The 11363-nt window shown below is 39.8% G+C and overlaps 1 protein-coding gene across 1 annotated transcript in view; it reads right to left on the bottom strand.

The window, feature by feature from the left end:
• epc2 (enhancer of polycomb homolog 2 (Drosophila)) overlaps positions 1 to 11363 on the bottom strand; it is a 26970-nt gene that overhangs the window by 8521 nt on the left and 7086 nt on the right. The window lies entirely within an intron of this gene.

Genomic DNA, 11363 nt, shown 5'->3' with positions numbered 1-11363 from the left:
GCGATTATCTATCAATAAATGTATCAATAAATAAATGCATTTTTCTGAGACTGAAGCTTATAATGAATATTTATTTATGTAAAATGATCAAATTAATGTAGAATAAACACAGATAAGTAATATGAAATTCATCATATTGGCTTAAGGTGCACATATGCACAGATTAATCGCGATTAATTCCAGAAATTTTTGCGATTAATTAGTTAATTTTTTTTAATCGATTGACAGCCCTAATACATATACATACATACATACATACATACATACATACATACATACATACACACACGCCCCAGAGTAATTTCGGCGCATTTTTATGAAGTTGACCTTACGTTTTTTTTACGTTAGGTGTCTTATTGTTAGTAAAGAAAAAATCTCCACTGTGTAGCTAGCAATCGTTAACACAATGCCGTCTTTCCAGACAGAGAATGTGCTGTTGCCCACATGGGATGACGATTCTTCTCTCTATTGTCCTTTGTTATGAATGCAGGTATGTTACAGTATGTCACTCTGTGATTTTTGAAATATGTAAATTAGTTGCATTTGCCGGTTATTTACCAACTGTGTTTCATACAGTATTTGTTATTTCTAAATATGGGAAATACTAAAAAAAGGCTAACAGTCCAGTGTGAATTTGTATTATTGTAATATTTTTTGTATTTTATTCTCTCATAATTAAGAGGGGGGCAGTTTCTGTTTTATTTATTTTATAGACTTTCCTGAGTTTAATCCACTATATGATTACCATTTTTATCATATTGTACTGAGTGTATGAGATGTATGGATGAGTAATCAAAAGCAATGGAGGATTTATGATGAGAAAGGGAATGCGCTGTTGCCCACATGAAATGACGATTCTACTTTACTCTTTTGTCCTTTGTTATGAATGCAGATGAGGAATAAACCTGCTGTTACCACAAGCCTGACCAGCTCCCCAAGAGTCATTTTAGATAGAAGACATCTCACAAGGGTCACACCTGCAAGACCTAATGTGCTTCTAAATGTTTGTGTAAATATGTTTCTACAGATGTAGCAACTTAAAAGTTCCCGTGTTTCCGTGACGGGGCCGTGACTGGTCCTTGGCTGGTCCTTCACTAGTCTGTGACCGTCATGTAATCCCACGCGATGACGTAGTCAGTGAGGCCCCGACTGGAAACGCCCAGTCTGTGTGAAAACCAGCTGCAATGCCTCATTTGTCCATGGGGAGGAGCAGTGATGTTCCGCTCTCACTGTAGACTGTCTAAAGACACATCTGAACAGATACGCTGGGATAAGCGGGTGAGCCGATCAGCTGATCAGTTGATGGGGGGAAAAAAAAGTTGCGATAAGATAACACTGAGGCAGTGCTGCCACTCTATCTGCAACTCTATGTTACGCACAACAACAACATGCCAACATAAACTTATTAAAGAAAACTCCGCTCGTAACGTCCGTAATGGCGTAAAGCGCAAATGGAAAGAATTACGGGCGAATAAAGTATGAAATAAGTCAAGTATTTTTAGTTTTAATAAAGTTTGCAGTATAAGCTTACGAAACCATCTAGTTTTAATAAAGTTTGCAGTATAAGCTTACGAAACCATCAGACTTATATTTAGGCATTCCATGAAAGACTTTATTCGCAAGGAGGCTAAGCCAGGCACAAAACAGGAGCTCGTCGAGGACATACAGACGTTTTGGCAAAGGAGAGTCACCGTGGACTTTTGCAACAGACTTCTCTCTGGACTTTAAAAAGCTGTGCCGTGTATTATTATAATGGAGGGAGGCATAGTGGAAAATAAACAGTGGTGTCCATGTAGAATAAAAAATAAACATATATACTGCAAAACTTTAGCAAAAACCAAACATACTTAACTTATTTTATACATATTTTAACGGACTGTGTATACACTGTGGCTGTTGAGTTGTGTTCAAGTAAGTCAGGCTGCAGTGTATGGGGCAACGTCTGGGGGGGGGGGGGGGGCTGTGAAGCCTGTCAGTCATGGCAGTTGCCATGGCGTTGAGGGGCCGAGTAGCCACCTGGGATTGGCTGAGGACCCGGGGGTGTATTCAGGTGTGTGTGTAGAAGAGAGTGGGGGAGCTAATGTGTTAATGTTATATGCTGCTGTGCTTGCCTGTTTTTATTGTTTTTTGCCGTTGGCTACGGCCCACAGTGCCTGTGTTCCAGTTAGGAAATAAGTCCAGCAAAACCAGTTGCTTCGTAGCTTCATTGTTCCGGGTCACTACAATATTCTTTCCATTTACGCTATTTAGCCTATGGAATGGACGAAAATGAAAAGGAGTCATTCATGTTCATGAGCACACTCAAATCACAAGGCTACTGTACAGTATACAGTAGTCAAACCAGCTGCATTCTCCCTCTGTGATTTGTGACACTGGGGACAAAAAGCCCATCAAGTGCAAACAATGAGAATGCTAACGAGGTGTTTGTATGGTTTACCTGGCCTAAAGCGTGCACTACGTAAATACCTGCATAACAAAGGGCTTCCAAAACGCTCGTCTCTGCAGCTCTATGTCGCGCACAACAACAAACAAGCCCTCCCCTCCAAATAAACTGTTAATTAAAAGAAACCTCCTCTTGTTCGGCAGGTCTGACACACAGGCCTGGCAGCCCTGTGAGCGTCCGAACCGTTTTTTGGAACTTTTTTAAGGGTTAGTTTGTTGTTACATGCAGATAACGAGGGAGAGAGGCGCGAGCACAAGAGAAGAGATGCCCCTGTAATTATGCAAAGACTAGTGGTGGCCATAGATTAATCGCGCCAATCAAACAGCTGATCGCGGCAATGCCGGCCGGCATTAGCGTGATCAGCTGTTCCCCGGAGTAAACAAAGGCAGCTGTCCAGGTGGAAGCGGCATTTAAAAAACACCAAGAAAAACCACGAGAAAAACACGACAAAAGCACAAAACTCTCTAAATTGCTAGAGAAATCAGGACTCCACTGAGTTACAGTGAAGAAGAAAACAAAACGAACAAAGAGAAAAAAGTCAAAAAGCGACCCGAGAGGCTGGAACAGCTTTGCGAATAGATTAATGGTGATATTTTTTTTAATCGCCCGATAAGAGTCTCACGTTAACGCAGCACGTTAACGCCGATAACGGCCCACCACTAGTAAAGACAGAACAGCCTAGATGTTGTTGATTTGGTGAATGCTGACATGTTAGATATAAACACCTTAAATTTATTTCAATTCATGAACACACTCAAATCATATGGCTACTGTATAGTATGCAGTAGTCAACCAGCTGCATTTTCCGCTCTGTGATCTGTGCACTGGGAGACCCATTACTGTAAGCGCAAACAAAAGATTGAGCAACGAGAATGCTAATGAGGGTGGTAAGCTACGTCATCTCCAGGCAGGGACGGACTGGCAATCTGGCATCCGTGCATTTGCCGGTGGGCCGACGTGCTATTATATATATATATATATTATTATATTATATATATATATATATATTATATTATATATATATCTACACACATACACACACAACATATATTATGTTGTTGTTGTGGCTGCTCTGGTCCAAATGCCAGGGCCGATTTTTTGCCCCAGTCCGCCCATGTCTCCAGGTAGAACAACTGTAAAAAAGTTCTGTGAGAGAAGCCCATCTCCTGGTCATACCCTGTAATTACATGAGTAGGTGGAGTTACAGTAAAAAATAGACACGCCCCGGAGAAGGAGGGGGGTCACTCCGGCCACAGAACTCGGCAGGCAGTTGGCTGGAAGTCAGCTGGAAGACGGCTGCCATTCAGCTGGCTTTCACGCTTGAACAGGAACTTTTGAGTTGCTACTACTGTACGTTGATAATTTGTTCAGCTTTTGTCTGTTTTTACGACTGGCAGGTTGCACAGGGTATTTTATTTTGAAATTTTACCAGATTCTCTAGTCTGTACCTCTCGAGGTGCTCGTGTTGTAAATTTCTGCGGGTTGCTCGCAGCGTCCGTCAAAAAAAGAACAGACGCGTATTCAATGTGGAGCTGTCAGAGGCCTGCTTCTGAAACGGACCGCGGTGGAGCCAGGGGTGTTTAAAACATTAACACCTTGAGAGTGGCGGACAAACGCGTACAGTTGTCTTTATGCGCGCTGATTATGGTTTTTATTAGTGCTGTCAAAATTAACGCATTAATTTGGCTTTTAATTTTACACAATTAATGAGGTTAAAAAAATTAACGCAATTAACTGGTTTTGTTTACCGGTTGTGGCTGACCCATAACCTTTGGTCACATGTGCGGGCAAACATCTATTCTAACTAAAGGAGAGTCTATGGCAGAAAGATGGATAAGGACGGACTTTTAGGGGGATAATTGTTATGGAGTGAAAAATGTCAGTGTTCAGAAAAACCGTTATTTCCTCATTCTGGCTTTTTCTATTTGCACTGTGCATATGTGCACCTTAAGCAAAAAAAAAGAATAAATTTAAATATACTTTCTCTGTGTTTATTCTATATTAATTTGATCATTTTACATATCTTTTAAGCTTCGCGTCTCAGAAAAATGCAATTAATTTATTGATGCATTTAAATTAATCGCGATTAATTACTTAATTTTATTTTAATCGATTGACAGCCTAGTTTTTATGCGTGCGGATTTTGGCACTGAATAGACGCCATAGAATATGTTCTGGTTTGTTTACCATGTTTTGTTTTCTAAGTAATTTGTGTGTTCTCTAATAATTTTGATGTCATCAATTTCAAATGTACAAAATTAATTAAAATATCTGCTGTAGAAATAAAGTTCATGATTTAAAAAAAAAAAGTGTACATCAGTCAAAACACTATTTTTAAAGTTGCCAATGACACAGTTTCTGTCGGAGCAGCTTTTAATGAATTGCAAAGAAGAAAATGAACTTAATGTAGTTATGCATGTCTGTTTATGAGCTGACGCTGTGTGTCTGGTATTCACATTTCTGGTTGATCTCTGACATTTTACACATTTAGGAGTCAAGAACACAGAAAGAAGAAGAAACCCCATGCTGGACTGACCTTCCTGGTCTGCATCTCTCGGTTCTGCGTCTGGAGGCCACGTAGGCGTCGTTGTTGGTGGATCCGTCTCTTTTCTCCTGTTTGATGTGAGAAACCAGTGATGGGACCTTGACAGTTCTTCCTCTTCCTTACCCAGTAATCATACACCGACTTTAGCAGGTAGTCATCCTCATTCAGCAGAACCTTGGCCTCCGTCAGAGACACGAGCTGAGGACAGGACCAGAACCACAAAGACCAAGTCAAACTAAACCAGACCAGACCGTCACGTTAGCAATGTCGGAAGAGTCACCTGGTGTGTGTGTGTGTGGTGGGTTCATGGATACCTGGTGTGTACTGGCCTTCTCCAGTCGGTCCACCATGGTTTCAAACTGCAGAGGTTTGATCTCCATCTTTCTGTTTAGTCTGTTGAGCAGTGTCTCATCCTCTGAGTCCATGTCATAGTCGGGCTGCTCCAGGTCCAAACCCAGAGCTGTGTGACCACAAACAGAAACACATATTATATAACATAGTTAAACATACACGTACAGACCCAGACTGGACCTCAGTCCCCTCAGCTGGAAGTGTTACAGGTGTAGTAGGTATGAAGGAGGACTCACGCTGAATGTGGATCAGCTGTTATGGACTTTGACCTCTCTTTGTACAGACGGTCGTGTATGTGGTATTACTCTCTGCTTCAGGACCGGGATCACCATGTTCTCCTTCTTCTCCCTGAAACACCTGCTGGGCTGAGATCGCCCTCTGTAGGTGGTGCTCCTGAAACACAAAAGCACGCAGGACAACACACAGGTCACGCGCAGGTCAACCACACAGGTCAACGCGCAGGACAAACACACAGGACAACCACACACACACACACACATTCATATCATATCTTGATAATAACAGTTAGCAGTTATTACCAAGCAGCTAACTGCTTTTTGCTAGTTGCTACACTTTTTATACACCCTGACCTTAGTTAGCAGCTACTGTAGCTCTTTATAACACCTGACATTAGTTAGCAGCTAACTGTAGCTCTTTATAACACCTGACATTAGTTAGCAGCTAACTGTAGCTCTTTATAACACCTGACATATTTAGCAGCTAACTGTAGCCTCTTATAACACTCTTTACAACCATGACATTAGTTAGCAGCTAACTGTAGCTCTTTATAACACCTGACATTAATTAGCAGCTAACTGTAGCTCTTTACAACACCTGACATTAGTTAGCAGCTAACTGTAGCTCTTTATAACACCTGACATTAGTTAGCAGCTAACTGTAGCTCTTTATAACACCTGACATTAGTTAGCAGCTAACTGTAGCTCTTCATAACACCTGACATTAGTTAGCAGCTAACTGTAGCTCTTTATAACACTCTTTACAACACCTGACATTAGTTAGCAGCTAACTGTAGCTCTTTATAACACCTGACATTAATTAGCAGCTAACTGTAGCTCTTTACAACACCTGACATTAGTTAGCAGCTAACTGTAGCTCTTACAACACCTGACATTAGTTAGCAGCTAACTGTAGCTCTTATTAACACCTGACATTAATTAGCAGCTAACTGTGCTCTTTACAACACCTGACATTAGTTAGCAGCTAACTGTAGCTCTTTATAACACCTGACATTATAGCAGCTAACTGTAGCTCTTTACAACCTGACATTAGTTAGCAGCTAACTGTAGCTCTTTACAACACCTGACATAGTTTAGCAGCTAACTGTAGCTCTTTATAACACTCTTTACAACACCTGACATTGTTAGCAGCTAACTGTAGCTCTTTACAACAACTGACATTTTGCAGCTAACTGTAGCTCTTTACAACACCGACCTTAGATAACAGCTACTGTAGCTCTTTATAACACTCTTTACAACCCTGACATTAGTTAGCATAACTGTAGCTCTTTACAACACCTGACATTAGTTAGGCAGCTAACTGTAGCCTCTTTACAACACCTGACATTAGTTAGCACGCTAACTGTAGCTCTTTATAACGCCTGACATTAGTTAGCAGCTAACTGTAGCTCTTTACAACACCTGACATTAGTTAGCAGCTAACTGTAGCTCTTTACAAGACCTGACATTAGTTAGCAGCTAACTGTAGCTCTTTATAACACTCTTTACAACACCTGACATTAGTTAGCAGCTAACTGTAGCTCTTTATAACACCTGACATTAGTTAGCAGCTAACTGTAGCTCTTTACAACACCTGACATTAGTTAGCAGCTAACTGTAGCTCTTTACAACACCTGACATTAGTTAGCAGCTAACTGTAGCTCTTATAGCCTGACATTAGTTAGCAGCTAACTGTTAGCTCTTTACAACACCTGACATTAGTTAGCAGCTAACTGACCTCTTTACAAACACCTGACATTAGTTAGCGCAACTGTAGTCTTTACAACCCCTGACATTAGTTAGCAGCTAACTGTGCTCTTTACACACACTGACATAAGTTAGCAGCTAACTGTAGCTCTTTACCCACCTGACATTAGTTAGCAGCTAACTGTACCTCTTTACCAACACCTGACATTAGTTAGCGCTAACTGTAGCTCTTTACACACTGACATTAGTTAGCACTAACTGTAGCTCTTTAAACCCTGACATTAGTTAGCAGCTAACTGTAGCTCTTTATAACACCTGACATTAGTTAGCAGCTAACTGTAGCTCTTTATAACACCTGACATTAGTTAACAGCTAACTGTAGCTCTTTATAACACCTGACATTAGTTAACAGCTAACTGTAGCTCTTTATAACACCTGACATTAGTTAGCGGCTAACTGTAGCTCTTTATAACACCTGACATTAGTTAGCGGCTAACTGTAGCTCTTTATAACACCTGACATTAGTTGCAGCTAACTGTAGCTCTTTACAACACCACCTGCATTAGTTAGCAGCTAACTGTAGCTCTTTACAACACCTGACATTAGTTAGCAGCTAACTGTAGCTCTTTACAACACCTGACATTAGTTAGCAGCTAACTGTAGCTCTTTACAACACCTGACATTAGTTAGCAGCTAACTGTAGCTCTTTACAACACCTGACATTAGTTAGCAGCTAACTGTAGCTCTTTACAACACCTGACATTAGTTAGCAGCTAACTGTAGCTCTTTACAACACCTGACATTAGTTAGCAGCTAACTGTAGCTCTTTATAACACCTGACATTAGTTAGCAGCTAACTGTAGCTCTTTATAACACCTGACATTAGTTAGCAGCTAACTGTAGCTCTTTATAACACCTGACATTGTTAGCAGCTACTGTAGCTCCTTACAACACCTGACATTAGTTAGCAGCTAACTGTAGCTCCTTACAACACCTGACATTAGTTAGCAGCTAACTGTAGCTCTTTACAACACCTGACATAGTTAGCAGCTAACTGTAGCTCTTTACAACAACCTGACATTAGTTAAACAGCTAACTGTAGCTCTTTAAACACCTGCATTAGTTAGCAGCTAACTGTAGCCTTTTATAACACCTGACATTGTTAGGGCTAACTGTAGCTCTTTATAACACCTGACATTGTTAGCAGCTAACTGTGCTCTTTATAACACCTGACATTAGTTAGCAGCTAACTGTAGCTCTTTATACACACTGACATTAGTTAGCAGCTAACTGTAGCTCTTTACAACACCTGACATTAGTTAGCAGCTAACTGTAGCTCTTTATAACACCTGACATTAGTTAGCAGCTAACTGTAGCTCTTTACAACACCTTGACCTTAGTTAGCAGCTAACTGTAGCTCTTTACAACACCTGACTTAGTTAGCAGCTAACTGTAGCTCTTTATAACACCTGACATTAGTTAGCAGCTAACTGTAGCTCTTTTAACACCTGACATTTAGTAGCAGCTAACTGTGCACACTGAAGCTACGTTAGCAATGATTAGTTAGCGGCTATCCTGCTAGCAGGATACGGAACGTTGTGCGTCGTCCGTTGCCTAGGGAACTACGTAAAAACGTCAACGTCCCAGCCGCGTGAAGGGCCCAAAACCTCATTGGCGCTACGCAAAACGGCGCACACAGTACGCCATAAGTACGCCCATTGCGTCATTAATACTCGTAGTACACAACGTACGGACGAAGTGTACGTTCTACGTCATGATCGCAACATAGCAGCGAGCTAACGCTAAGCACACAAACACTTTAAATTAAACATGTCCGTACCAGCTCCTCTTCTTTCTCCATCCCGGTCGGCATCTGCGGCACGGCCCGGTTAATGGACACGCAGTCGGTCAGGTCCGGCAGGTCTCTGTTGCGTAAACCGGCAGCGGTTTGGCGGCGTCTAGCGCTCGCGCCCGGAACGAGGAGTTTACTCATTGTTTGCGCCAAATCAGCGACGATCCGCCACAAAGCCCCGCGATACCGACGTGATCCGCTCCGCACGGGCTTGGTCGCCACGGTAGAGTCATCGTGTCCGCTGCTCCGGTAACGGGCGGGAGGACTCATCAGTGTGCGGGTTTAACGGGACGTGGGGCCGTTTGTGCGGGTTGCTCTGCTACTGCGCCGTGGAAAACATGGCGGACATGTCCACACCAGCGCGGAGCAATCCCATCAGCCCCCGCGGTACAGCTCCAAAAAACCCATGCGAGAGCATGGAGGTGCGCGCGCAGCCAGCCCCCGAACGCAGATTATATTCTGTATAACAATATATATGGAATATAGTTAAAAAACACAAACTATTCTTTAACAGCAGAATATATTCAGATATAGAAAGAAAAAAATGGAAAAGTATAAACACAACATATCAATCAGCAGAATATTAATCAGATATTTGCATGTATACAAATATATATGGAATATAGTATAAAAAAACACAAACCATATTCTTTAATCAGCAGAAAATATTATCAGATATATTCATGTATACAATATATATGGAATATAGTATTAAAAACACAAACATTTCTTAATCAGCTGATATATCAGATATATTAATGTATACAAAAATATATGGAATATAGTATAAAAACACAAAACATATTCTTTAATCAGCAGCAGATATTATCAGATATATGAATGTATCAAAATATATATGGAATATAGTATAAAAACACAAACATATTCTTTAATCAGCAGAATATTATCAGATATATGAATGTATACAAATATAATGGAATTATAGTTAAAAACACAAACATATTCTTTAATCAGCAGAATATTATCAGATATAATCATGTATACAAATATATATGGAATATAGTATAAAAAACACAAACATATTCTTTAATCAGCTGAATATTATCAGTATATTAATGTATACAAATATATATGGAATATGTATAAAAACACAAACATATTCTTTAATCAGCCAGAATATTATCAGATATATCTAATGTATACAAATATATATGGATATTAGTATAAAAAACACAAACATATTCTTTAATCAGCAGAATATTATCAGAATATTAATGTATACAAATATATATGGAATATAGTAAAAACACAAACATATTCTTTAATCGGCAGAATATTAACAGTATATTAATGTATACAAATATATATGGAATATCGTATGAAAACCAAACATATTCTTTGATCGGCAGAATATATCAGTTTATTAATGTATACAATCATATATGGAATATAGTATAAAAAACACAAACATATTCTTTGATCGGCAGAATATTATCAGTATATTAATGTTACAAATATATATGGAATATAGTATAAAAACACAAACATATTCTTTAATCGGCAGAATATTATCAGATATATTAATGTATACAAATATATATGGAATATAGTATAAAAAACACAACATAATTCTTTAATCAGCAGAATATTCAGATTATTAATGTATACAAAATATATATGGAATATAGTATAAAAACACAAAACATATTCTTTAATCAGCAGACTTTATCCATTATATGAATGAATGATACAAATATATATGGAATATAGTATAAAAACACAAACCATATTCTTTAATCAGCAGAATATTATCAGATATATTAATGTATACAAATATATATGGAATACAGTATAAAAACCACAAATGTCCCAACTTCAGCCAGCCTTAGTTTTTCATTCACCTGTCTTCTGTTTGTTCACACTAACTCATGTCATTTCAGACGCTGCCACTCCCCCCTGCTCTGCATTAAACGCTGAGTTCATTCACCTGGCTTGCCCCACCTCCACTCACCTGCTCCTCATCAGCTAATCAGCCCCTCCGTATAGTACCAGTCCACTTCCCTCAGTTCTTTGCCAGATTGTCTAGTGTGTTTTCCCTAGTTATCCACAACTTCTACTACCCTGATCCTGCCTGCTCGTGTTTTGACCTGCCCTTTTGGACTTTGGACCTCCCTTTCTGCTGCTCCTACTGGATTTGTTTGCACGCAGACTGCTTCTGGTTTGACCTCTGCTAAGACATTAAACTCTGTTTCTCCACCCGAACTGTTT

Source organism: Larimichthys crocea, chromosome XIV (genome assembly GCF_000972845.2).
Source record: "Larimichthys crocea isolate SSNF chromosome XIV, L_crocea_2.0, whole genome shotgun sequence".
NCBI classification, from domain to species: Eukaryota; Metazoa; Chordata; class Actinopteri; family Sciaenidae; genus Larimichthys; species Larimichthys crocea.
Note: the sequence above shows the minus strand (reverse complement) of the source record. Positions and strands in the feature narration are given on the sequence as shown.